This window comes from Melozone crissalis, unplaced genomic scaffold (assembly GCF_028551555.1).
Source record: "Melozone crissalis strain CALT ecotype California unplaced genomic scaffold, PUWL_Pcris_2 ptg000046l_1, whole genome shotgun sequence".
NCBI classification, from domain to species: Eukaryota; Metazoa; Chordata; class Aves; order Passeriformes; family Passerellidae; genus Melozone; species Melozone crissalis.
In genome coordinates, this window is record NW_026535824.1 from 11,826,378 (window position 1) to 11,852,520 (window position 26,143).

The 26,143-nt window shown below is 53.8% G+C and overlaps 1 pseudogene; it reads right to left on the reverse strand.

The window, feature by feature from the left end:
- LOC128943491 (serine/threonine-protein kinase pim-1-like) lies at positions 1–25,809 on the reverse strand (annotated as a pseudogene).
- Positions 25,810–26,143: the final 334 nt, after the last annotated feature.

A 26,143-nucleotide genomic window follows, 5' to 3' on the forward strand; every position in this document is an offset into this window, starting at 1 on the left:
TCAATTGCCTACTTCAAACATCTGAGCCAGTGCAATACACCTCAAATCAAATTTACACAGACTAGGATCAGCAAAAAATTCTACCACCAAAATATTCCTGCGCTGCTCAGGATGTTCAAAATTACCTGAGACCAGGCAAGGTCCATTGTAGCCACCTGCCCCAATTGTCAGGAACATGGCCTTGCTTCTGTCAGAGCAGGAGTCAGTCCAAGAGGATTAGAGAGTCTCCACATCTGGCAATCAGACACCACACACTAAGCCCCTTTGGGCACACTAAAATTCATCCACTTCTAAATCAATGTCTTTTCCAGTGTGATTTTTGCCTCTGCCCATGCTGTTAAAAAATCAGAAGATGCTATAAAACATTACTTTTTCGTTTTTTCCACCTTAGCAATCCCACAGGAAATTAAAACTGCTAATGCTCTTGCTTATACCTTGCACTGATTCCAACAAGCTTCTGACCACTGGGGTATAAAACATGTCACAGGCATACCACACTCTGCCACAGGACAGTCCATAGCCGAGAGGGCCCACTGATCCATCAAAAGGATCCTTGATCAGCTGAGCTGGGGAGTCCAGATATTATCTTCCATTGAGAGACTGGCCAAGGCCTTTTATGTATTCAACTTTTTGAACAACCCATTTATGGAGACAACTCCCCCAGTCATCAGGCAGTTTACTAATTCAACTGCAGCCCAATTACAACACCAGCAACCTGTGTTGAGCAAAGAACCTGAATCTAAACAAATTATGGGCCCTTTTCCATTCATTACTTGGGGAAGCGAAGATGCCCTTGTCTTTACAGTAACACTCCTAAGATGGATCCCAGCAAAATATGTAAAAACTCTTTCTGGGAACTGTGAGGCAAACACCAAAGCTACCATCAGAAGAACAGAATGAAAGCCTAAGAGAGACAGCAGCAGCCTGGAAAAGAAGAAGGAGAAGGACAGAAGAAGATCTCCTAAGCAGCGTTGACCACACACACCAAGACCAAGATAGCTCAGACACCACTAACTAGGATATATGTCTTAACATTTGTAAAAATCATATTTTAGCATTGCTCTATGATTGTTGTAATAAGCTGCGTTCACACCCTTGCCTTACAGAAGAGAAAGTTTAGTGGGAACACAACTTGCGTTTCACTTTCTACTCGCTTTATCTGTTTACTTTTAGGCCATCAAAGCCGCCAGATAACAAATTATCAAAGTCAGAGGATGCTGCCATTGGTTGCTGCTGCAGCAGGAATCTGGATGCTCTTCACTGAGCCGCATGCTTTCAGCTGGTTGCTTGCACAGACAAGCCACAATTTCTTGTCCATAACCATGCCTGTCAGGCTTTTGATGGCATGTGTTTTTTCTATGTGCTATCATATAGGGAGTCAGTATACCAGGGCATCCAGCTGCTAAAAGATCAAGGAAAAAAGATCCAGATGGAAGGCAACAACGACTGGTTCACTGGACTTTTCAAATATTGGGGGATGAAAGGCTGGCTTCCATCTTTAGTTAAGACCGTTTTGTGGACTTGGTTTATTGTATTCATTGTGTTGGTTATTTTATCCATTTTTGCTAAAGGCCTGCAAAATTCTATGGCAGAAGCCTTGTTTATAGGCAACAAAAAGGGGGGAGTTGTGAGGGCCCCGGGGCCTACCATTGGAGCTGTAATACCTCAGGGCAAAGTGACCATGGTAAAAGAGAGACACGGCTCTGAATGCAATGGTGTCGCCCATGGGCATTTGCAGGTTCATGTTGATGCAGCACGTTTTCTCCATATCACCCAGTTCAACTGCTGTATTTTCCATATATGTGTTCCCCTAGACTGTTCCAACTCTCTTTACCGTTTTGCTCCTGGCTTACTGTAATGATCCTGCACTGTTCACCCCCATATTGTGTGCCCAGCCCCATTTTGGTCTCCCTCCCAGGACCCTCCTAATTGCAATCCACATTGGTTAGAGTTCCACAAAAATCCCACACTCACCTTGTTAACAAGCAGTTAAACAAGCGTGCTCCCAGCTCTGGGAGTGCAGGTCCCTCACACAGGCTGGCTGTGGACAGGCTGCAACACAAGAACTGAGTGCACAAGGGAACGTGGCCTCTAATGAAAGGCACGAATCCCACATACCACACAACCCAAACCAATGCTTGCATGTCTCTACTTTTTCCGTCTTCGCTCAGTTCTCAAGCCACTTTCCCCATTTTCTCTGACTGGGTACGTGGCTTTTCTCTCTCCTGTCTGCAAGTTAAGCTACATGCGTAACCCTGCAGGAACAGCCTGACCCACAGGGAAGTGGGAGAGGATACTTTGTCAGGATATGCAGGGGGAGGAAACGGAGGAATGGGATCAAACTGAAGGAAGTGGATCAGATTTAATGATGGGAAGTTCTTTACTCTCAGGGTGCTTGTCCCTGACACAGGGACCAGTGCAGAGAGGCTGTGGATGCCCCATCCCCAGCAACATCCAAGGCCAGGTGGGACAGGGGCCGCAGCAACCTGAGACGTTGCTCAGCTTGGAACCAGATCATCTTCAGGGTCCCTTCCAAGCCAAACCATTCACGGATTTGATCATTCTGCCATCCCCATCTCCCACGGTGGTGTGGCCCTGAAACTTCAGTGACATCACAGCACCCAGAGGGTTCCAGGTGGAATATCCAGGACCTGGAAACGAGCACAGCAGACACTTCAGCGGCTGCCAAGGGTCAGTTGCTGCTCACCCTGCACTCTGACCCTCAGCACAGAGCTGCTGCTGCTGCCTGGGCTTTTCCTGCAGCCAGATCTGGAGTGCCAATCACAGCACAATGTGCTCTGCTGTGCCCGTGGAGGTACAGTGCAATTCCAGGCAGAGGGCATCCGGCTTGGGCAGGCTGCAGCCATGTGGGAATGGATGGTGTGGGACAAGAAGCCCACTGGGAGATTGTGCTGCCCCTTGCAGACTGACAGAGACACTGTGGAGGAGATGGAAGTGGACCTGGGCCAGGATGAGGAAGAAATGATGGAGGTGGACTCCTCCTCTACTTCCATGTCCTCCACTGTGGAGGACATGGAAGTAGACGAGGAGGAGACCATTGAGGTGATGGACGTAGATGCGGAGGGCAACATCGAGGATATGGAAGTTGATGAGAAAGATGAGGAGGAGCCCATGGTCCTTGGATGAAGATGCAGCCCCACAGGTAAGACAGGCAGATGCTTCCCACATCCTGCCCACACACACACTGGGTCTCCTGACGCCAGGCTGGGGCTGGGCTGGATGGCCCCGCTCAGGGACACGGTGCCCGCAGGGGGCCTGGATTGTGCTGCCACAAGCACCAGCCCCGGCCTGCCCTGCGCTTGCCTGGGGCCACACCAGCCCTGCCAGCCCCAGCCCAGCCCCTGGGGCCCAGCTCCCAGCCCTGCTGGGTCCAGTGCTGCCAGCTGAGTCCAGCTCTGCTGCTTCCTTTCTTCCAGGACTCATGCACATGATGGCGCAGATCTGATACCTTTGTAAATACTTTTGAAAGTTGTGAAGTTCCTGTAAATATGTTGACTACGTTAGAAGTTTCCTGTAAATACATTTTGAAGATTGTTAGCCCCTCAGATCCCATGTAAATATGTTCTGTACATTGTCATTGTTGTTGTTATAACAATTGTTATGACACATGTTCTGTAAATCCTAGATTTGCTGATCTTTGGCAAATAAATACTGTTTCTTTTTAAAACCTCACTTCTCTTGGTCATTCCTTTGGGCACAGGCAGCCTTTGCGCACTTGTAGTTTCCACTTGTTCCGCGTTCCCGGGGCTGGGGGTGCCTGGGGATGCTGGCACGGCCACCCCGGGGCTGGGGGTCCCTGTGCACAGGGGCTCCCACTGACACCACTCCTGGCACTGGGCACTGCTGCTCTTCCTGGCCTGGAGCACAGCGCTGTCCCCAAGAGCTCAGCTCTCACCAGCTCTCACACAGGGGGCTCTCCCAGCACTGGCCCCTGCAGCCAGGCCACCAAAGCAGGCAGCAAACCTTCAGCCACCCTTCCTGCTGCAGCCACAGGGACTCCTGGGCCCAGAGCCGCCAGCAGGCCACAGCCATGCAAAATCCACCTGCACGCTCTCAAGGCCACCACAGCCTTGGCAACTGGACCACCTGCCTCTGGGCTGTTGCAGGGGCTGATCTTTAAGCCTTGCAGCCTCCAAAGGCCCTGGGCTCTGCTTCCCAGCCTGCTCTGCACTGCCCTGAGCCCGCTTTGTTCCAGAACCAAAAGCCAAGGAAGGGCATCCTCACCCTGCCCGCATTCCTGCTGCTTCCAGCGGCCACTGGCCCCAGGGCCCCACTTCGGTGACAGCTGCAGGGACAGGGCAGCCTGTGTTGGGCAGGGGGCATGGGGCTTTGGGCCCTGGGGCTGCTGCTGCTGCTGCTGCTGCTGGGGGCCATGGGCCCAACAGGGCCCCGAGCTCATCCCCTGCCCGGGCAGCTGCCCCCAAAGCCCCACACTCCCCGAGCATCCCCATCACAGCTGCCAGGAGGAAATACCACAGGCTTCAGGAAAGAAATTCCCCCTAGTGACTAAACCAAGGGGTCCAAGGGGAAAGTCAGCACCATCTTAGGTTTACAGCTCCTTTACAATGGTGGCTGCAGGGCAGGTGAGATCTCCAGCGCCTCTGGCAGTGCCTGCTCTGCACGTGAGGCTGTGGGGCTGCTCCCAGTGGGACACAGCACTGGGCTCAGGCCAGCCCTCAGCCCCTCACTGATGATCCCAAGGAGCAGGCTCACAAAGCAGTTTCAGACCACTGCCTGCAGATATTTCAAAGGACTACATGTCATTCTAGGAAGCCACCTTGCACATTTAGTTTTCGTGTCGTGGCATGAGAAGCCATGAAAGTGCCTATCAATGTGCACTTAGGGCCCTTCCACTGCCATCCCAACACAGGGAACACAAAGGACAGGCCTCAGCTTTCAGGACTGCAGAGCTCCTCACTAGCAATAAAGTCTCAGGACAGGCAGGAACTGAGTGCACCGGGGAACCTGGCCTCTAATAAAAGGCATGAATCCAACAGCCCATCCAAACCAATGCCTTGCATGTCTCTACATTTTCCGTCTTCTCTCATCTCTCGTGTCACTTTCCCCATTTTCTCTTACTGGGAATTGGCTTCTCTCTCTCCTGTCTGCAGGTTAGGCCACACGTGTGACCCTGCAGGAACAGCCTGACCCAAAGGGGAGTGGGAGAGGACTCTTGGTCAAGAACTGTAGAGACAGGACAAGGGAGAATGGGATCAAACTGCAAGAGGTGGAAGATATTTGATGATGGGAAGAAGTTCTTTACTCTCAGGGTGCTTGACCCTGACACAGGGACCAGTGCAGAGAGGCTGTGGATGCCCCATCCCCAGCAACATCCAAGGCCAGGTGTGACAGGGGCCACATCCACCTGGTGTGCTGGGAGGTTGATAAGCTTGGAACCACATCATCTTGAGGGTCCCTTCAAAGCCAAACCATTCAAGGATTTGATCATTCTGCCATCCCCATCTCCCACGGCGGAGTGGCCCTGAAACGTCAGTGACATCACAGCACCCAGAGGGTTCCAGGTGGAATGTCCAGGACCTGGAAACGAGCACAGCAGACACTTCAGCGGCTGCCAAGGGTCAGTTGCTGCTCACCCTGCACTCTGACCCTCAGCACAGAGCTGCTGCTGCTGCCTGGGCTTTTCCTGCAGCCAGATTTGGAGCGCCAATCACAGCAGGATGTGCTCTGATGTGCCAATGGAGGTACAGTGCAATTCCAGGCAGGGGGCACCTGGCCTGGGCAGGCTGCAGCCATGTGGGAATGGATGGTGTGGGACAAGAAGCCCACTGGGAGATTGTGCTGCCCCTTACAGCCTGACAGAGACACTGTGGAGGAGATGGAAGTGGACCTGGGCCTGGATGAGGAAGAGATGATGGAGGTGGACTCCTCCTCTACTTCCATGTCCTCCACTGTTGAAGACATGGAAGTAGACGAGGAGGACAACATCGAAGAGATGGAGGTGGATGAGGAGGACAACATCGAGGATATGGAAGTTGATGAGAAAGACGAGGAGGAGCCCATGGTCCTTGGATGAAGATGCAGCCCCACAGGTAAGACAGGCAGATGCTTCCCACGCCCTGCCCACACACACACTGGGTCCCCTGACGCCAGGCTGGGGCTGGGCTGGATGGCCCCGCTCAGGGACACGGTGCCCGCAGGGGGCCTGGCTTGTGCTGCCACAAGCACCAGCCCCGGCCTGCCCTGCGCTTGCCTGGGGCCACGCCAGCCCTGCCAGCCCCGGCCCAGCCCCTGGGGCCCAGCTCCCAGCCCTGCTGGGCCCAGTGCTGCCAGCTGAGTCCAGCTCTGCTGCTTCCTTTCTTCCAGGACCCATGCACATGATGGCGCAGATCTGATACCTTTGTAAATACGTTTGAAAGTTGTGAAGTTCCTGTAAATATGTTGACTACATTAGAAGTTTCCTGTAAATACGTTTTGAAGATTGTTAGCCCCTCGGATCCCATGTAAATATGTTCTGTACATTGTTGTTCTTGTTGTTATAACAATTGTATAATGACACATGTTCTGTAAATCCTAGATTTGCCAATCTTTGGCAAATAAATACTGTTTCATTTTAAAACCTGACTTCTCTTGGCCATTCCTTTGGGAACAGGCAGCCTTTGCACAATTGTGAGTTCCACTTGTTCCACGTTCCTGCGGCTGGAGGTCCCTGGGGGTGCTGGCACAGCCACCCTGGGGCTGGGGGTCCCTGTGCACAGGGGCTCCCACTGACACCACTCCTGGCACTGGGCACTGCTGCTCTTCCTGGCCTGGGGCACAGCGCTGTCCCCAAGAGCTCAGCTCTCACCAGCTCTCACACAGGGGGCTCTCACAGCATTGGCCTCTGCAGCCAGGCCACCAAAGCAGGCAGCAAACCTTCAGTCACCCTTCCTGCTGCAGCCACAGGCACTCCTGGGCCCAGAGCCACCAGCAGGCCACAGCCATCCAAAATCCACCTGCACGATCTCAAGGCCCCCACAGCCTTGGCAACTGGGCCAGCTACATCTGGGCTGCTGCAGGGGCTGATCTTTAAGCCTTGCAGCCTCCAAAGGCCCTGGGCTCTGCTTCCCAGCCTGCTCTGCACTGCCCTGTGCCTGCATTGTTCCAGAGACAAAAGCCAGGCTAGGGCATCCTCACCCTGCCCGCATTCCTGCTGCTGCCAGCAGCCAGTGGCCCCTGGGCCCCGCTCGGGTGACAGCTGCAGGGCAGCCTGTGCTGGGCAGGGGGCACGGGGCTTTGGGCCCTGGGGATGCTGCTGCTGCTGCTGCTGCTGCTTCTGGGGGCCATGGGCCCAACAGGGCCCCGAGCTCAGCCCCTGCCCGGGCAGCATTCCCCCAAAGCCCCACACTCCCCAAGCATCCCCATCACACCTGCCAGGGGCAAATCCCACGGGCTTCAGGAGAGAAATTCCCTATAGTGCCTAAACCAAGGGGTCCAAGAGGAAAGTCAGCACCAGCTGATGCTTACAGCACCTTGACAATGGTGGATGCAGGGCAGATGAGATCTCCAGGGCCTCTGGCAATGCCTGCTCTGCACGTGAGGCTGTGGGGCTGCTCCCACTGGGACGCTCAGGCCAGCCCTCAGCCCCTCACTGATGATCCCAAGGAGCAGGCTCAAAAAGCAGTTTCAGACCACTGCCTGCAGATATTTCAAAGGACTACATGCCATTCTAGGAAGTCACCTTGCACATTTAGTTTTGGTGTCATGGCATGAGAAGCCCTGAAGGTGCCTCTGAATGTGCACTCAGGGCACTTCCACTGCCATCCCAAAGGGATCACAAAGGACAGGCCTCAGCTTTCAGCACTGCTGAGCTCCTCACCCAGCAATGAAATCTCAGGAAGAGGCAGGAATTATGTGCTTGTCCTAGTTTAGGACAAATTAGGGGAAATCTCCAAAAGGGTGTCCCCCCAAAAAAATAAACCTCCAACCACCCCTCCCCCCAATACCGGGTTCGGGAAGGAATTTCTTGGAGGAGCAAAGTGGAAAACAAAACCTGTTTATTGACAAATGACAAAAGAACACTCCCCAACACAAGAAAAGGAGAGAAACCAGTCAGTGTTGTGGAGGGCGCCGAGCTTCTCTCGCAGACTCCGGGGATCCCGGACGTCCCAAGTCAGGTCCGGAGCCGGTCCAGTATCTTCAGGGTAGGGTAAGAAAGAGAGGACGAAAGAGAAGGAAAAAAAACAGCGCAGAAAGCAGAAAGCAGCAAAGGGAAAAAAGGCAGCTATCAGCTAGGGCTAAGGCAATAGCAAGCAAGCAAAGCGTCAAGCCAAGCAAGCAGGCCAGCCAGCAAGCAAGCAGCAAGCAAAGCCAAACAGCCGAAAGCGAATGTGCCCCATTCCCCCTCACTCCTCCCTCCCCGCCCCACCGCGGCAAGACGACCGGGGGGTGGGGGGGAGAGAGAGAGAGAGAGAGAGAGAGAAAACACAGCTGCCAGACCAATACACGATACTGGGATAAAGGCTGTCACCCCATGACACTCTACCCCTTATCCCATATCGTGAACATACAATAAAAAACTTTCATTTTACTTACTCACACCTTTGACACTTACGCATTCCTCTCATCTTACTTGCTCAGACCTTTGACACTTACAGTTTCCTTCTGTCTCACATTCAACAAACAATGACATTCATATATGAGTCTCACCCCACAATCGGGTCTCCCTGAGGTACACACCATGTTGTTCCATCTTTCTGCATTATCCACCATGTATAACCTGGTCCTTGAGGAAAAACAATCCCACGGATAGGTTTGTCTGTACTCGAGGCAGGGTTGATCCATACTGTCTTTCCCAACAAACCTCTGACATGGGCCACTGGGGCTTTATCCCCATCTACTATATTAAGGAGCTCAGACTGAGCAGGACCCGCTCGGTTGGTGGAACCTCGAGTGTTAACTAACCAGGTAGCCTTTGCCAAATGCTGCTCCCAGTTTTTTAAAGACCCCCCACCCAATGCTTTTAAGGTGGTTTTTAACAATCCATTATACCTTTCCACTTTCCCTGCAGCTGGTGCATGATAGGGGATATGGTATACCCACTCGATGCCATGTTCCAGTATGTCCGGTACAGCCGCACTCAGTGGTGGAGTCACTTCATTCAAGGCACGATAGTCCACAGTCAATCTCCATTCTCCGTCAGATTTTCGCACGGGCCAGATAGGGCTGTTAAAGGGTGAGTGGGTTTTACTGACCACCCCTTGGCTCTCCAGCTCTCGGATCATCTTGTGGATGGGGATCACGGCATCTCGATTTGTCCGGTATTGCCTGTGGTGCACTGTTGAGGTGGCAATTGGTACTCATTGCTCCTCTACCTTCAAGAGTCCTACTGCAGATGGGTTCTCTGATAGTCCAGACAAGGTATTCAATTGTTTAATACCCTCTATCTCCACTGCAGCTATTTCAAAAGCCCACCTGAATCCCTTAGGATCTTTGTAATAGCCATTCCGGAGGAAGTCTATGCCCAAAATACACGGAGCCTCTGGACCAGTCACAATCGGATGTTCCTGCCACTCCTTCCCAGTCAAGCTCACCTCAGCTTCCAATAAAGTCAACTGTTGTGATCCCCCCGTCACTCCAGCAATGGAAACAGGTTCCGTCCCCACGTGTTCCGATGGCATTAAGGTACACTGTGATCCAGTGTCAACCAATGCTTCATAGTCTTGTGGCTCTGATGTGCCAGGCCATCTGATCCACACCTTCCAAAAAACCCGGTTTTCCCGTGCCTCTTCCTGGCTAGAGGCAGGGCCCCTCTAAGCCAGACTGTCCTTCTTTCCTTGGGCGTATGCCTTAGAAGTTCCTTCAAGGGGATCGGACATGTCATCGTCATACTCAACATCTCAGCTACGAGCAACCAGAGCTGCTCTCTTTTTGGTGATACTTCCTCTTTTCTTCAAATCACGCACCCGTTGTGCCAAAGCAGCGGTGGGTTTTCCATCCCATCTCCTCATGTCTTCTCCAGACTCACGCAGAAAGACCCATAACTCAGCCCATGGGGTGTACCTTCTCTCCCCATCAAAGGAGCACCAGCGTTGGATACCAGGGCCTCTAATTTGCACAGCTGAGATTTGAATAAGGTCCTCCTTAATCTCTTCCCGGAGTTTCTTATGATTCTCCTCTATTTTGTCCTCTAGTTTCTGCAGTCGGGTTTCCACTGCTGCAATTCTGGCATGAGTTGGTCCATGCACAGCATCTGCATACACTCGAAGCTTCTTCGCCATATCGAGCACAGTCTCATATGTATCATCCCGCTTCATTATTGCTAGGACAGAAGCGTATTCAGGTGGCCCAAGTCGCACAAGTTTCCTCCACATTACGGGTGTGCATGGTACCAGGTCCGGATTCCTAGTTGTTATATCATCTGAGAAAATGAGCTCTGCCACCGCCATCTCTCTCAGGCGTTGGATCCCCTGTTCTATGGTTTTCCACCGTGTCTGCTGTATATAGAGATCATCTGCACATAAGTATCTTTGTGCTACACTATCCAGGACCCGTTCCCAGAGGCTGTGAGGGCTAGCCCTGCTCATCATACCTTGATCGATGACAGGATCATGTGACAGGGATCCCAAATGTCTCGCTTCAATACCATCCAAAATCGTAACCTCCCCTGCAGCATCCCAAAGGCGGACTAACCAACTAATTATAGATTCGTCAGGTTGTCATCTGTAATCCTTTCTTAGGCCTCTGAGGTCCTTCAGAGAAAAGGAGTCAATATTAGCTCCAGAATCTGTGCCCTTTGATGTGGCCTCTGATTTTGGTGAGGGTCCTTCTCCTGCATCATCATCATCATCTTCCACCTTTCGATCGGTCTTGCCTTTACACTTTCCACCTCTTGTATTAGCTGCGACAGCCATGGGTTGAGGCCTATTGTCTGATTCAGCTGCTAGCCTGGAGCCTGGGATGTTAGCTGCAGCCTGGGTCACTGGGATAGTAACTAACTTATCTCCCTGTTCCCTTTCTGCTATCTGCTGCTCCACAGTATCTAGCAGAGTACGGTAAACAAGCGCCAAGACCCAGCTCGCTGCAGTAATCCTTTCCTCCTTAGTCTTACCATGGCACTTCTCCCTCAAATACTTTGCCACCTCGACTGGGTTCTGAATTTGATCAGATGGAAAGTCCCAGTCTATAGGATCAGAAAATTCCTTTAAAGTCTGGCCCATATCCTCCCATTTCCCACTCCAGTCAAGATTTTTCCTGCTTTGTTTTACTCCTGAATCAGGAGTCTCTCTAACCCCTCTAGAAATCTCGGCTTTCATTTTATATACACTCCAGACAGTATAGAAAAGGCTTAATAAATTAAATGCCAGAAAGATGGTTTCTTTTAAACTCAGGGGAAATTCAATATTTTCTAATAGAGATGTCAACAATTTGGAGGAGAAGAAGGAAGACAAAAGCTGAGAAGCCCCTTCCCCTTCTTCTCCCCAAACAAACTGAGTACACAGCCATGACAGCAATCCATACATTCCTGAAACAAAGTCTTTCATAAACCTCCGACAAATCAGCACACATACGACCAGCCCAATGACTATTCTGGTTAGTGCCCCCCGCTTACAATGGTTACTTATTAGGGACAACACCAGAGCTATTTCTGGGTAAGGAAATAACCCTAGGGACCACAAAGGTATTAAAGCTTCAAAAACCCCAAGGGACCAGAAATACCGGCAAGCTTTCAACCCAAATGACATTATGAATTACCAATATGCCCACAAAACAACCAAAACCAAAATATTATTGTTATAGGTTTTTTTCCACTGTCTTTGGCCTCTGTTTCCTGGCCAACGCACCAAAAAGATTGTCCTGGTTAGGACAAATTAGGGGAAATCTCCAAAAGGGAGCCCCCCAAAAGACAAACCTCCAACCACCCCTCCCCCAATACCGGGTTAGGGAAGGAATTTCTCGGAGGAGCAAAGTGGAAAAGAAAACCTCTTTATTGACAAGTAACAAAAGAACACTCCCCAACACAAGAAAAGAAAAGAAACCAGGCAGTGTTGTGGAGGGCTCTGAGCTTCTCTCGCTGACTCCGGAGATCCCGCCGGACGTCCCAGGTCAGGTCCGGAGCCGGTCCAGTATCTTCTGGGGCGGGTAAGAAAGAGAGGACGAAAGAAAAGAAAAAAAACAGCGCAGAAAGCAGCAAAGGGGGAAAAAAAAAGGCAGCTATCAGCTAGGGCTAAGGCAGAAGCAAGCAAGCAAGCAGGCAAGCAAGCAGGCCAGCAAGCCAAAAGCGAAAGTGCCCCAGCCCCACTCACTCCTCCCTCCCCGCCCCGCCAGGCAAGACTGCCGGGGGGGGGGGGGGGGGGGGACCAGGCAGTGCCACTTGTGCCCTGAGGTGCCCAGCTAGGATTGGATCTCTCCGAAAGCACCTGAGGGAGAGCAGAGCACCTTGCAAGCTGCAGGTCCCTGACAGCCCCGCAGGGCTCCTGTCCCATCAACATCTGCTCTGCTCCAGTCTGAAACAGGGCCCAGCATGGTGCTGGGATCATCAGAGAGCTGAGGTGTGTGCTGGAATTCAATGCCCTCCCCATCCTGCAGCAGCCCTGCATTTCCCTCCTGCAGCCTTGGTCTCCAGCACAGCCATGGAGGCTCTTTGGGCTCTGGACTGTTGCTGCAGCCCCCAAGGGCAGCTGAGCTCTGCCTTTGGCACAGTCAGGTCTGGTCAGCACAGGCCATGCTCAGCAATGTCTTGTGTGAGCCTGGCCTTGCTGTCAGCCCCAGCAGCGGCTGGGCCTGTGCTGGCCCAGCCATGGTGGCCCAGCCCCTGTGCAGGCCCAGCCCAGGCCAGGAGCATTGCGGCTGGGAACGGCCCCTGTGCCGTGGTGCCCACAGCAGCCTTGGGGCTCTGTGCCCCATGGTCTCCCTGCTGAGCAGCCTCTGCCAGCTCCTGCAGAGCCCCTGGCACCTGTGGGACTGCACAGACAGCCCTGTGCTGGGCTCTGCCAGCCTCTGGGCCAGCAGAGAGGCAGCCAGGGCTGGCCATGACTGGGAACAGGCCCTGACCCTGCAGGAGGATGGAGCTGGGCCACAGCCAAACTCAGCCCAGGCGGAAGCTGGGCTCAGCAGCCAGGGCTGCAAAGGCCTGGGCACAGAGGCTGGTGCTGACAAATGTTCTGGACCCCCTCCCTCCTCCATCCCTGCCATCAAGGGCACAGAGCAGCCTCCTCTCTGGGCCACTTGCCTGTTTGCAATGCCTTGCACAGGCTCTGGCCCTACCTCACAAGGCCTGGCCTGAGTCCTGTCCCTGCATGCTCAGTCAGGCTGAGATGGACACTGATGTTTTCTAGGCCAGGCTGTCTGAGCCCAGCCCAGCTCCCTGCAAGCTCTGCCAGCTGCCCTGAGCTCTGGGCAGCACCAAGGGCCTCTCCCCAGCCCAGTCCAGCTGGCTCTGGCCCCACAGCTCTGCTCAAGCCAGGCTGCTCTGGGCACTGCCCCACCGCCTCAGCCCCTGGCAAGGGCACAGCAGCAGCCACAGGACTCGGCTCCAGCCATGAGGGAAGGTGCTTGGCCAAGGCCAAAGGAGGCTCCCTGGCTTCCCTGCTCCCCTCGGCCTGAGGTGCTGAGAGCTCTGCAGCCCCTGCTGCCATCCCATCTACCCAGGGCAGCACAAGAGCCCCGGCCTTGGGGACCTCAAGAGCTGCTCTTGCTCCAGGCCCAGGGCCCATGCCAAAGCTGGGGCAGCCACAAAGCTGTGCCCATTTCTGTTCATTGCTGCTCTGATGGAGATGGATCCTCAGCCACTTGGAGGGTGCTGATGAATTTTACTACTCCAGAGGCCTCTTCTTTCTTGAGCTACTCAGTTGAGGAATTCAGTGAAAAAGGCTATTAAACATTTGTTTAAAACATTTCAACAAGAAAACCCCGTGGGAAATATTGAAGTTTTCAATTGTTCTGTGGTTAATTAGTCAGATTTCAGAGGTGTATTTAAAGTGAATATGGTATATTGAAAACTAAACAGAGAGAACTGGTTTTGTCCAGTTTTCTTTTCTTGTTTATAGATTGGTATCTTGTTTATAGATTGGTATCCAGTTGATATGGATCCCCAGCACCTCTTGACTTCAGGAATTAAGTAAGAAAAGCTCATAAACATTTGTTCAAAACACCCAAAACAAGAAAATCCCATGGGAATAATCTAAGTTTTCAGATCTTCTGTGGTTAATTAGACAGATTTCAGAAGGCTATTCAAAGTGAATATACCATATTGAAAACAATGCAGAGAGAACTCTTTTGTCCTGTTTTATTTTCTTCTTTATAGATTGATATCAGCAATCCCCAGTTGATATTGATCCCCAGCACCTCCTAATGCAGTTTGAGCAGATATGAAAATCAAGACCCTTCATGGCTTACAGTCAATCACACTTTGTTCCTACCCCAACACCACCATTTCTCTCATCCAACCCCTGGCAGTCAGAGCAGCTGAGGAATGGGGTCACATCCAGGGGTGTCCCCAGGGCTCAGGATTGGGGCCAGGTCAGCGAAATCTCTTTATTGCTGATCTGGATGAGGCCATTGAGGGTACCCTCAGTCAGTTCCCAGGTGAGCCCAAGCTGGGTGGGAGTGTGGCTGTGCTGGGGGGGCAGGAAGCTCTGCAGAGGGATCTGGCCAGGCTGGAGCCATGGGCCCAGGACAATGGGATGAGGTTCACCAAGGCCAAGGTCTGAGTCCTGCCCTCGGCTCACAACAGGCTCCAAATCCCTGGCTGTGCCCTGCCCCTGATCCCCAGAGCCTGTCCTGTTTCCTTCATCCCTGCATTGCCAAGAACTTTCTGGGACAAGGGAGCTCTGCTCTGGCTATGGAGGGAAGTGCAAGTGCAGCCACTGGAGTGGGAAACACAACTCATCGGGTTTGTGTCCTTTGGGGGTCAGGAACTGGTGAGACTCAGAGGCACAGAAATTTTCCCTTCATGGCCAACAGACCACAGTTGAACAGGAAACAATTTATTAACAATTATGAAGGGCAGACTTTGGCTTATTTAGGATGCAGATTTGGGGAGTAATGAATCAGGCACTGATTTCTTTTTAAGGAAAATATCCCTTACAAACAAAGGGGTCCAGGAAGGATGGACACATTTCAAGAAAGTAATCTTAAGGGGGAAGGAGCAGCCTGTCCCAGTGTGGCAAAAGATGAGCTAGTGAGGAAAATGACTGGCCTGGCTGGCCGTGGAGATTTTGTGGGAACTCAAGGGTAACAAGAGGTGCATCAACTTGGGACAGAAGGTCAAGCAGCTTAGGAAATGTTTAAGGATGTTGTAAAGTCGTGCAGAAAAAAAGTCAAGAGGTGAAAACTCAATTAGAGTTTAACCTGACCACTTCTGTGAAAAAAAATAGACAATGTTTCCACAATTAAATTAATAGCAAAACATGGGATAAGGAGAACCTCTACTCTTTATTGGATGCAGTGGGGAATATAGTAACTAAAGATAAGGAGAAGGCAGAGCTACTTAACATCTTGTTTCTCTCAATTTTCAATATTAGGACAGGCTGTCCTCAGGACAAGTGCTCTCCTGAGCTGGTAGATGGGCACAGGGAGCAGAACAGCCCCCCTGGAATCCAGGAGGAAGCAGCTGGTGACCTGTTGAGCCACTCAGATGCTCACAGGTGAATGGGATTGGATGGGATCCATCTCAGGGGGATGAGGGAGCTGGTGGATGAGCTCCCCAAGCTGCTCTCCATCATTTACCATCAGTGCTGGCTCAGCAGGGAGGTCCCAGAGCACTAGAGGTGCCAGTGTGAGCCCATCCTCAAGAAGGGCTGGAAGGAGGAGCTGGGGAACTCCAGGCCGGTCAGCCTGACCTGGGTGCTTAGCAAAGTTATGGAACAGATCACCTTGAGTGCCATCCCAGGGCACCCACAGGATGGCCGAGGGGTCAGAGCCAGCCAGCGTGGATTTCAATGTCTGCATGGAATGGTCTGGATGACGGGATTGTCTCCAACATCAGCAAATCTGCAGATGACACCAAACTGGGTGTGAGTGTGGATCTGATGGAGGATGGAGGTAGGAGGGCTCTGCACAGGGCCCTGGACAGGCTGGATCCAGGACCCAAACCCAACAAGGTGAGGTTTAACAAGTCCAAGTGCCGGGTCCTGCACTTTGGCCACAACAACCCCTGCAGCAATACAGCCTGGGGACAGAGCGGCTGGAGAGCGGCCAGGCAGAAAGGGACCTGCAGGGACTGATGGACAGCAGGCTGGGCATGAGGCAGCAGTGTGCCCAGGTGGCCAAGAAGGCCAATGGCTCCTGGCCTGGCTCAGGAATGGTGTGGCCAGCAGGAGCAGGGCAGGGATTCTTCCCCTGTGCTCAGCACTGCTTGGGCAGCACCTCGAGTGCTGTGTCCAGTTCTGGGTCCCCTGAGGAGGGCAATTAGAAGAAATTTGTATCAGGAAGAGTAAAGAAAGCAATGGTGAAGCAGAGGAAATGCTGAGGGCAGTTTGGGGGTGGCTGCTAGGCAGCCCTGGCTCTGAGCAACAGCGTCTGCAGTGGGACAGGAAACTCCCAGCTGATGGGAACAAACTTTCTGGCTGACTGCAGAGGCCAGGACAAAGCTGAGTGGTTTCCCTGGTGTTCCCCAGCCCTTGCTGGCCCCAGGGGCTGATGGCATTTGTGCTCCCTCAGGTTCATGTGCCCACACCAACAGCATGGGGGTGCTCCCGCTGCTGTGTGCAATGCAAACAGGGGCTGCTGAGCCAGTGCTGCCGTGTCTGTGCCTGCAAGGATGGGGCACCTGTGTGAGCTGGGGGAGAGGCCAGGGCTGCAGAGGGGGGATGTTGTTGGCAGCTCCATGTGGACGCTCTGGGACGCTGCCCTGGGCTGTGCAGCGCACTGGGGATGGATCAGCCCCTGCTCTGCTGCTCCTTCCCATCTCCCCCAGGGCCCTTGCAGAGCCCCAGCTGTTGCTGCCCTCAGCTGCCATTGCAACCCTCAGGACAAAGCGGTGCCAGGGCTGTTCCAGGTACAATTGCAGTGACACTTGTTGGTGCCACCAGGTGCCATGCCAATGGCCATGGGGCCCGGTCCTTGGTTTGGTGCCATGGCAACCAATGCCCAGCCCCGTTGTGATGGTTAGTGGCCATAGAAAGCTGCCCTGGCCCCTTGCTCAGGGCTGGTGTCAGTGCCCAGAGCCAGAGGGGATCCCTTGCTGGGGGCTGTGCCATGGCCACCTGCCCTGTGCCGCACTGGCCGCTCAGGCACCAGGAACCAGCAGCCAACGGCACTGCCAGGGCCAAAGGCCAGGTCAGCCAGACAGAAAGGGGCAGGACTGGGCACTGTTTCCATGGCAATGGGCACTGGGGGCACACCTGGGTCACCCGTCCTGGCAGTTGTCATGGAAACCCCTGGCAGGGACTGAGGGCACAGCCCTGGCACTGAGACACTGCTGGGCCGGGTGCTGAGCACAGGGCTGAGCACACAGAGATGGTTTTGTTCTTGCTGAGCTGCAGCACAGCCAAGGCCTGTCCTGCCCCTCGTCCAGCCACGCTGGGGAGGGGCTGCGGCTGTGGGGGAGCTGGGCAGGGGACACAGCCAGGACAGGGGACCCCAACTGACCCGGGCATAGCCCAGACCAGAGGACATCATGCTCAGTGTATGAAGGGGGGAACAGGGAGAAAGGGGGGAATTTTGGAGGGAGGGCTTTTGCCTTCCCAGGGAACACCTAGGCAAGAGGGCACCCTGTTTCACCAGTGGGCAGGCTCACTACCAAAGACACAGACACCAACTGAAGGAATTGTGTCATTTATATCATGCACAGCTGCAAAGATTTACAAAAGGATAAGCTCAGCAAAGCACATCATCATTAGCAGAGAATTACAAAAGAAGCTCAGCAATCCATCAAAACCCATCATTACATTTTGATGACCAATCCATTGGTGAAACACTAGAGGTGTTTGTGGCAGAAAAAGATTCTGGCTGACTATCAAGGTACACCTTACAGACATCAGTAGTACTTTAGTGACACCGTTCTTCATTCTTTTTTCTCAATCATTCGAATTAGGAACAAGAATTCTGTTGCCCATGGAGCTGGCACCTTTTTAATTCCAGAATAATGCCCCCAGGCCCTTTGCTGTTCAGCTTTCCCATGCTGTCTGTGGCTAACAAGGCTTGGGGGGCCCTTTCCCCTCTGGCTGGAAGGGGCCGGGTCCCAGTCCCTGAGGGGCACCCAGGCTCCTGGATGGAATTCCTGTGCAAGTCCCTCAGTGTCACAGCAGCCTTCACATGGAGCCCCGTGGATCAGAGCATTTTCCAAAGGGGCCCTTGGGGCAAACAGGGAGATCTGGTCTGGCAGGATGTGTAAAACAGTATCCTGTCAGATCTCCTTGTTCTCACACAGAATCCTTGGATGCAGGGACACATTCCCATTGTTCCTGCCCAGGTTTCAGGACTCAGAGTTGTCTTTCCTAGGAGCTGCTCCTTCAGCTGCCTCGGGAGGGCCATTTGGCCTCCGACCCACACTCTGGCTCCATTATTAGGGCTGCTGGATCCAAACCCTTTATCTCCACAAATGGTGGTGACTGGAGCTGGATCTCCTTTTTTATCAATTGCTCTTAGAGTTGCAATATCAATAATTGTGCTACCCTGTCACAGGGTTGAATAATCCAATCTTGTTCATTATTGTTTACAGAATTACTGTAATTTCTCCTTGATATTCTGCATCATTTCCTCCTGCCATGACAGGAACACTTTGCAAGGCCAAGCTCCAAGGGAGCAGTTACCAAAGCAAAGTGTCCTGGAGGAATCTGAATTCCTGTTTCAGTATTGACAGCTCTCATTTGCTTTGAATTTCTCCTAATGAACTCCAATGCATGAAGGCCCAGCCCTGCAGCCTCTGGGCCGGCCCTGCCAGGGGCCATCACAGCCAGAACAATTTCCCAGGCAGCCCAAGTCTCACTGCCAATGGTTGGATTTGCAAATTGGGGGCAGCCGTGCACAGCCAGGGGGTTTCCATTTCCCCCATGGGCCATTGTGAAGGGCATGGAGCACATCTGGGAGATGGGTTCTCCATGGGCAAAGGTTCCCTTCTCCTCATCTTTCCAACTGCTCTTTTAACAACCCCTTCACCCTTTCAACCAATCCTGCAGCTTGTGCATACTCTGGTACATGAAAAACCCTGCAGACAAAATCGCTGTATTTTTCACAGGAACAGACAAAGCACTCTGCATCACAGTATCAGCACACCCTGTAAAAATAGCCAATTTCCTCCCTTCCTCCTTTTTCCATTGTATACAATCTCACAAAGTTGACCACTGACATTAGGGTCCTGGCCAATCCTGTTCTGTAGGGTATTTCGTGTTACATCCCTGAGCAGCCAAAGATACCAAATTAGTATTGTCAGCACTATTTCACATTATTATTATATGTACATATTTATATATAAATACAGATATAGACATGTAGATATAGACATATATACATTAAAAGCTATAAATATAAACATGAAGGTCTTATTATACTATAAATATGTATATAGTTATTTGTTATATTGATATTTCACTTGCACAAGGGCATCTGAGCTCAAGCTGAAAACCTTCTTCTGTTGCTCCTTGTGCGAGCATTCCAACAATCATTGTTCCTTCTGAAGGTGCTGTTTCCTATGTACTCTCAACAAATTCATCTTTGTCTGCCCAAATCCACAAGGTCTTTTCCTTTTCCATATACAATTTTTGGATGCATTTGAAGACATCCAGGGGTGCAGCTTCTTTTACCCGACTGCCCCACTGCTCCCACGGGGCTCCGACCTCAGCCCACTCCAGAGCCAGGGAACTCCAGGGAAGGGCTTCCCAGCTGGGAATTTCTGATGGCACTGATTCCTCACATTTACACTGAACAAGTGACATTTTGTTGGGATCTGGCCAGACTGTGCCAGTTTTGTTTTACCAGTGGGCAGGGGCAGCACCAAAGACACAGACTCCAACTGAAGGAATCAGTGTCATTTCCTGCAGTTCAGAGCAGCAAAGAATCACAAAAGGAGCAGCTCAGCAATGCACCCAACCATCCCCAACAAAGATTGCCTGCAGAGATTAACAAAGATCCAGCAGCATTTACCCTCAGCCTTTACCATCCCCCAGACCCACACAGCAGCTGGGGAAGCTGTCACAGCCAAGGGCTGCAGAGCCACTCCTGGGCACTGGGAATTCCTGCAGGTGCCTCCAGCCCCAGGTGAGGCTCCAACCCCGCTAGGAGAGGGCCCAGCTCTGACAGTGCTGAAGGAACAAACTGACAGCACTGCTAGTGTGGCAACATCTGCTTTCATCCACCTCTTGGGTCCCTCCCAAAGCCTGGCCAGGGCTCAAGGAGGAACCAAGGGAGCTGACTTTGACCATACAGCCCCAAACAAGGCCAGATGTCAGATTTCATGGCCTTGTCTGGCTTCTAAATACACAAAGGTCAATACATGTTTGTTGGAGAGTTTTTCAAGAATGACTTAAAGAAAAGGCCATGAGACATACAATTGAGAGAAAAGTATAGGGGAAAAGTAAAAGCAGTTTCTAACAGCTCTCAGCCTTCTGATTTGTATAAACAATTAGACTCTCTCAGGCATCATTCTATAAACAATGGAGTTCTCAGATTGTCTTCCCATAACAAGTAGAACACCGTCTCTGGGAAGGCCTGCCATCCTGAGAACAGATGAAAACGTTTTGGGAACACTGGTTTCTGTTTTAGTTTTTGGTTTCTGTTTTGGTTTCTGTTTTTAATAAACAATTGTAGGTATTCTAAAACAAAGGGAGTGGTTAGAAATTTCTCTGTTAGCCTATCATGACATTGGATTACAGAATATGCATGAAGTTCGTTAACTTTGTTATTTAAGGTGATTGATTGATCAATAAAATCGGAGTTCGATGCATTAAAGGATGGTCGTCTCCCCCTCATCTCCAACACATGTTTCACTAACGAGTGGCTGCATCTATCTCACTGCTAATGACCATGCATATTTCATCAGGGAGCAGATACAAAGATAACCTTTGCTTGGAAGGTTCATCCAGAGGCCACCTTTGGCTCAGGGCCTGCTGTCCAGGCCGCACTCAGGGCTGGTGTCCAGGCCTTGGCACTGCAGGGACGTGGTTTAGTGCTGGGCTTCACACTGCTGGGTGAGCGGCTGCACTGGCTGAGCTCAGAGGGATTTTCCAACAGAAAGGATTCTGTGATTCCATGATTATATCCACTGCATCCAGCTGGGACTATTTTAGCAGCATTACTTTGCTCCAAAAGTTCCCTCTTGCCCAGCTCCTGTGGCCTGAGGCTTCAGCTCCTTCAGCTCCTGGTGCTGAGCTGCTCATGCTGAACGAGATGCCTCGGAGAGAAGAACACAGTCCATGCAATTCCTTCTGGGACACGGAGAGGGGAGGCTGTGCAAACAGGAGCATTGTTTGCTGTGGCCTCCTCTCTGCCCTTCACGCCTTTCAGTGCTTTGAACCAGCCAAGAGCTTTCTCCAAGAGTGCAATGGAGCAGCTGTTCCTGCTCCCGGGCCTGGCTCTCTCCAGTCTCTGCCCTTGCCTGGTTCTGTCCCTCTTGCTGTGCCCTCTGTTCCCCCAGGGCTCAGTGGCTGCTGCCCAGGACTGTGGCACTGGCACAGATCCAGTGCTCCAGAGCCTCCTTTCTGTGCCCTTGCAGCTGCCTGGGCACAGCAGCCTTTTCCATCTGGAAGCTCCCCATGGACAGGGAGTGCCCAGCTCCATTCCCTGCAAAGCCTCCAGGAGCCCAGGGCTGCCATCTCCAGTCCCTGCTGGCACTGGGGGCTCCCAGGTGCCTCAGGCTGCTGTGACACCACTGCACACGGGAGGGAAGAAGGGCAGGGGCTGTGCTCAAAATCAGCTCCATCTGCTGGTGCTGCTGCTGCTGCTGCTGCTGCTTCTGTGGGGTCATTTGTGCAGCCCTGGCCCAGAGTCAGGGATCAGATCCTGCCAGTCTCTTCCAGCCCTGGCTGCTCAGAGTTTGGGCCTTGGAGCCTCAGGTGGCCAAAGGCAGCTGCTGCTGGTCCCTCTGTGTGCCCGTGTTCAGCAGTGCTTCTCCATCAGTCTGTGCCCAGCAATGGGGAAAAGCCGGGCTCTGCCTGACCAGCTCAGCCAGCAGGAAGGGAGCTGCTCCACACAGGAACCAGGAGCAAAGGATGTTCCTTTTGTAGGACATGTTTTCTATTGAAAGGAAAAAAAAGGACAAAGGGAAAAATAGGTAAATGGTAAAAGATAAGAGTAAAATCCAAGTGTTAGTGAAAAAAACATAATGTTAGTGAAAAAAACCAAAATATAAAGGCAAAGTTAAATTCTGTGCATTAAGAGGTAAATGATCTTTTTAAAAAGAGAACTCAGTTATTTACATTGTAAATGTGCTGATGGCATGCATCCATCTTACTGACCTCAGCAGCCTTTTAAAAGATTTTGGGCTTTGTTTCCAACATTGGTATTTGAAATTGTGGTTGAAGCACAAGGAAATTGCTTTGTGCCCTTCCAGCTCCAAGCAGGACTGGGAGTGGAAACTCTGTCAAACCCCAAATCCTTTAGAAGATGACCTTCCTTCTCAGCCTGGAAATGAGCTGCACATTCCCTTTGAAACTGTGTCTCTAAGAAATCCCTGACAAAGTCCCACTTACAGCTTTTTGCTCTGGTTTGGCAGTGCAGAAGAGCAATTCTCCATCCACCAGCTCCAGACTCCACTGCCTCAGGAGCACGGCCCACTCGCCAGCTTTGGCCCACTCGTGGCACTTCTAGAGGAGGAAGAACGTGCAATTGCATAATTCCAGCCAATAAAGAAGGAAGAATGGGACAGACAAAAGAGATCCAGGCATTCAGCTGGGACTGTGGAGAGTTTGGGTCCTTGCCAATTGGATGTGTGTCCCCAGCTGCAATCTCTGGGCCTGCAGCAGAGTCTCACTCACCTGCCAAAGCAGAAAGCTCAGGCACTGTGCTCGCAACGGGCTCGTCTGATGCAGAGCTGTGACAGCAATGTGAGGGCAGAGCCAGCCCAGCTGGGCCCAGGGCTGAGCCCAGCAGAGCCCTGGCAGAGCCCAGAGCAGCCTCAGCACCCGCAGAGCCTGGCTGCAAGGAGAGAAAGCAAAAAGTGCCCGTCAGCTGAGAGCTCCTGTGCCCTTGTGCCAAGGCCTGCGGTGCCCAGGCCATGCTGGCTGTGCCCAGAGCTGCCCATTCCTGCTGCCTTTGGCAGCAGAGCAGGAGGGCAGCACATGTGCCCAGCCTGCAGCCAGCCACGGCACATGCAGCCCTCAGTAGCTTCCTAGAGTCAAAAAGCAGCTGGGCAGCTGACTGAAGAATTCATTACATCTGCCCCAGCAAAGGGGGAACCTTTGGTGCCCAGCCAGGCCGTGCCATGCCCAGATCAGGGAGCATCCCCCTGCCTGTGGACTCACCTGCGAATTGGGCCTGGAGCCTGGCTTTGAAGAAGGTGCCAGAATCCAAGTCCATCATCTTCAGCTGGCCAGGCTGGGAAGAGATTGTCATCCCTGAGGTTGTCCTTGGTGTCTCCAGCAGCAGCCCCACCTGGAACAGCTTCTCCAGAGGCTCCTTCTCCTGCCCTGGGGCCAGACCAGGCTGTCAGGGCTCTGCCCAGGGCCCCAGCCATCCATGAACAGGACAAACAAAACCAGGGGGATGGTGGTCACCAGTGCTTGCCACACCAGGTCTGCAGCTCAGCTCCAGCCCAAGAGCTGCATATTCCCTTCTGCTGACCCCTGCTCAAAGCTACAGGCAGGACAAAACCAGCCTGGTTTGCTTTGCCACTGATTGCCAAGAGATGCGTGGAGCTGGTACCTGCCAGGCCCCTGGATCCAAATGTGCACGTGGATCTCTCCCATCTTCTAGGGCAGAGGAACACCCTTCACCCAAGGATGACAGAAAAGATCTTCTAAGGATGGCCTCTCCGAGGGCTGCATGGACAAACACCTCTTAATGATATCCTGGCAGTCTGGGGAGAGAAACCAGAAATCATCAGTCAATTGGAGAAGTTGCCCCCCTGTTCCCATGCCCAGGCCATGCTGGGTGTGCCCAGAGCTGGGCCTAAACTTCCCCATGGATGTTCTGTTTGGAGGACAGCAGGAGAGCAGGACATGTGCCACCTCCTCAGCAGCTGCCAGAGCGGGATGCCCATGAGCCTGCTCCTGTCTCCCAGCAATGGTACTGCCCCCGTGCCCAGAGATGAGGATCCACCTTGAGAGAGCCATCGTGGGAACAAGATCCGCCCCCGGATGATCTCCTGGCCCCTCCTGAACGGGTGCTTCCCCATGACCAGGTGGCACAGCAGGAGGCCCAGGGACCAGATCGTGGCTGCCTCGCCGTGGTAGCGTTGGTGCTGGATCCACTCTGGTGGGCTATAGGACAGGGTTCCTGTGGAACACAGACAGAGATCAGCAGGGGGATGCTGCTGCTCCCAGAGCCTGGCCCCAGCATCCCTGGCCATGTGGGGGCTGCCCCAGAGGCACATGGAGTGAGAGCTGCCCTCTCACCAGCACCTGGGACTTGTGCACAAACTCGGGGCTGGAAAAGAAGCCACCGGTGCTGGAAGAGGGCAGCACAATCCCTGGGAAGGCCCAACCATGACACACAAAGAAGAAACCCACCCAGTAGTGGAGAAAACTCACTCTCCTCCCCACCTCCATGGCCCCCAAAAATGTTAATAAGCCAAGGCAAACAAGGAGAGCGGAGCAGTCCAGCCCTTCCTCGCCTGCACACCAAACCATCTGGGGCATGGGGTCAGACTCCCATCTCTGCTACCCCCATGGGGGTTTGTGTCGGGCTGGCTGCCCCACCTCCAGCCCCAGCCCAGGCCACAGTGGGTGCTGAAGGCTGTCAGCAGGGCTGGGAGCTGGCCGCCCTCACACCCCACCCAGAACAACTCGGCTCCAGCATCAATCCTATCCCGGCTGCAATAGGGGGAAGCCCCAGTGCTGCACCCAGGCTGGGCCACAAGATGCCCAGGAGCATCCCCTGCGAGGGCTCACCTGCAAACTGGGTGTAGGCTGTGTCTTGGAGGAAGGCGCCACAGCCAAAGTCGATCAGTTTCAGCTGCCCACTGGCCAGGTCGAGCAGAATGTTCTCGGGCTTGATGTCCCTGTGCAGGACCCCGCAGCTGGTGCAGTGCCGCACGGCCTCCAGCACCTGGCGGAACAGCCCCCGCGCCTCCTCCTCGGGCAGGAACCCCCGCTCCGCCAGGAAACCCGAGAGTTCCTGGCACCGCTCCGGACGCTCCAGCACCAGCAGGAAGCTGTCGGGGAGCTCAAGCCACTCCAGGAGCTGAATAACACCACCACAGCCACGGGACACCTTGGCCAGCAGCACGATCTCCAGCGGGGCGCTGGTGCCGTCGGGCTGCGGGAGGAGCGCGGTGCCGTCAGTGGGGCCGAGGCCGTGCCGGGGCTCTGGGAGCCCTCAGCCAGCCCGGGATGCTCTGCACGCCCCGCTCAGCCCACGCCCGCTCTCCCCGCAGGGCTCCCAGCGGCTCCTACCCTGCCGGGCCCCGGCTCCTCGCCGCCTGGCACGGCCCGGCTGCTGCCGCTGGCCCCGCTCACTCACCAGCTCGCCCCAGTGCCGGATGCGATCCCGCGGCACGCGTTTGATGGCCACCTGCGAGCGAGGGAGAGCAGCGGGCTGAGCTCGCCACCCGTCCCGCCGCGCCCCGACCTTCTCCTCCTCCTACCTCCTCCTCCGCCCCTTCCTCCCGCGCCCGCCGCCGGCCCCGCCGCTCACCGGGGCGCCGTCCGAGAGCCGCGTGGCCGCGAAGACGCTGCCGAAGCCGCCGCGCCCCAGCAGCGATCCCAGCCGGTACCGCTCCTGCAGGGCCTCCTGCGCCTCACCTGCGGGCGAGACGCGGCTGTCAGCGCTCGGCTCGGGGCCAGCAACGACCCCCGAGCGCCCCTCACCCGCCCCGGGCCCGGCATCCCCACCCGCCCCGGGCCGCGGCGGCTTGGGGCTGGAGGCCGCGCTGCCGAGCGGCGGAGCTCGGGCCGGGGAAGCCGCAGCGGAGGTGGCGGGAGCGGCCGCGCCGCGTGTGTCCTCCGCGGGCCGCGGGAGGAGCCGGGGCCGGGGCCGGGGCCGGGGCCGGGACTGGACCCTGCGTCGGGTCCGGAGCCGGGCTCGGGCCAGGCGGAGCCGAAGGGCGGCGATGCCGCCCCCGCCCCAGGCACTGATGCCCGCCCAGCAG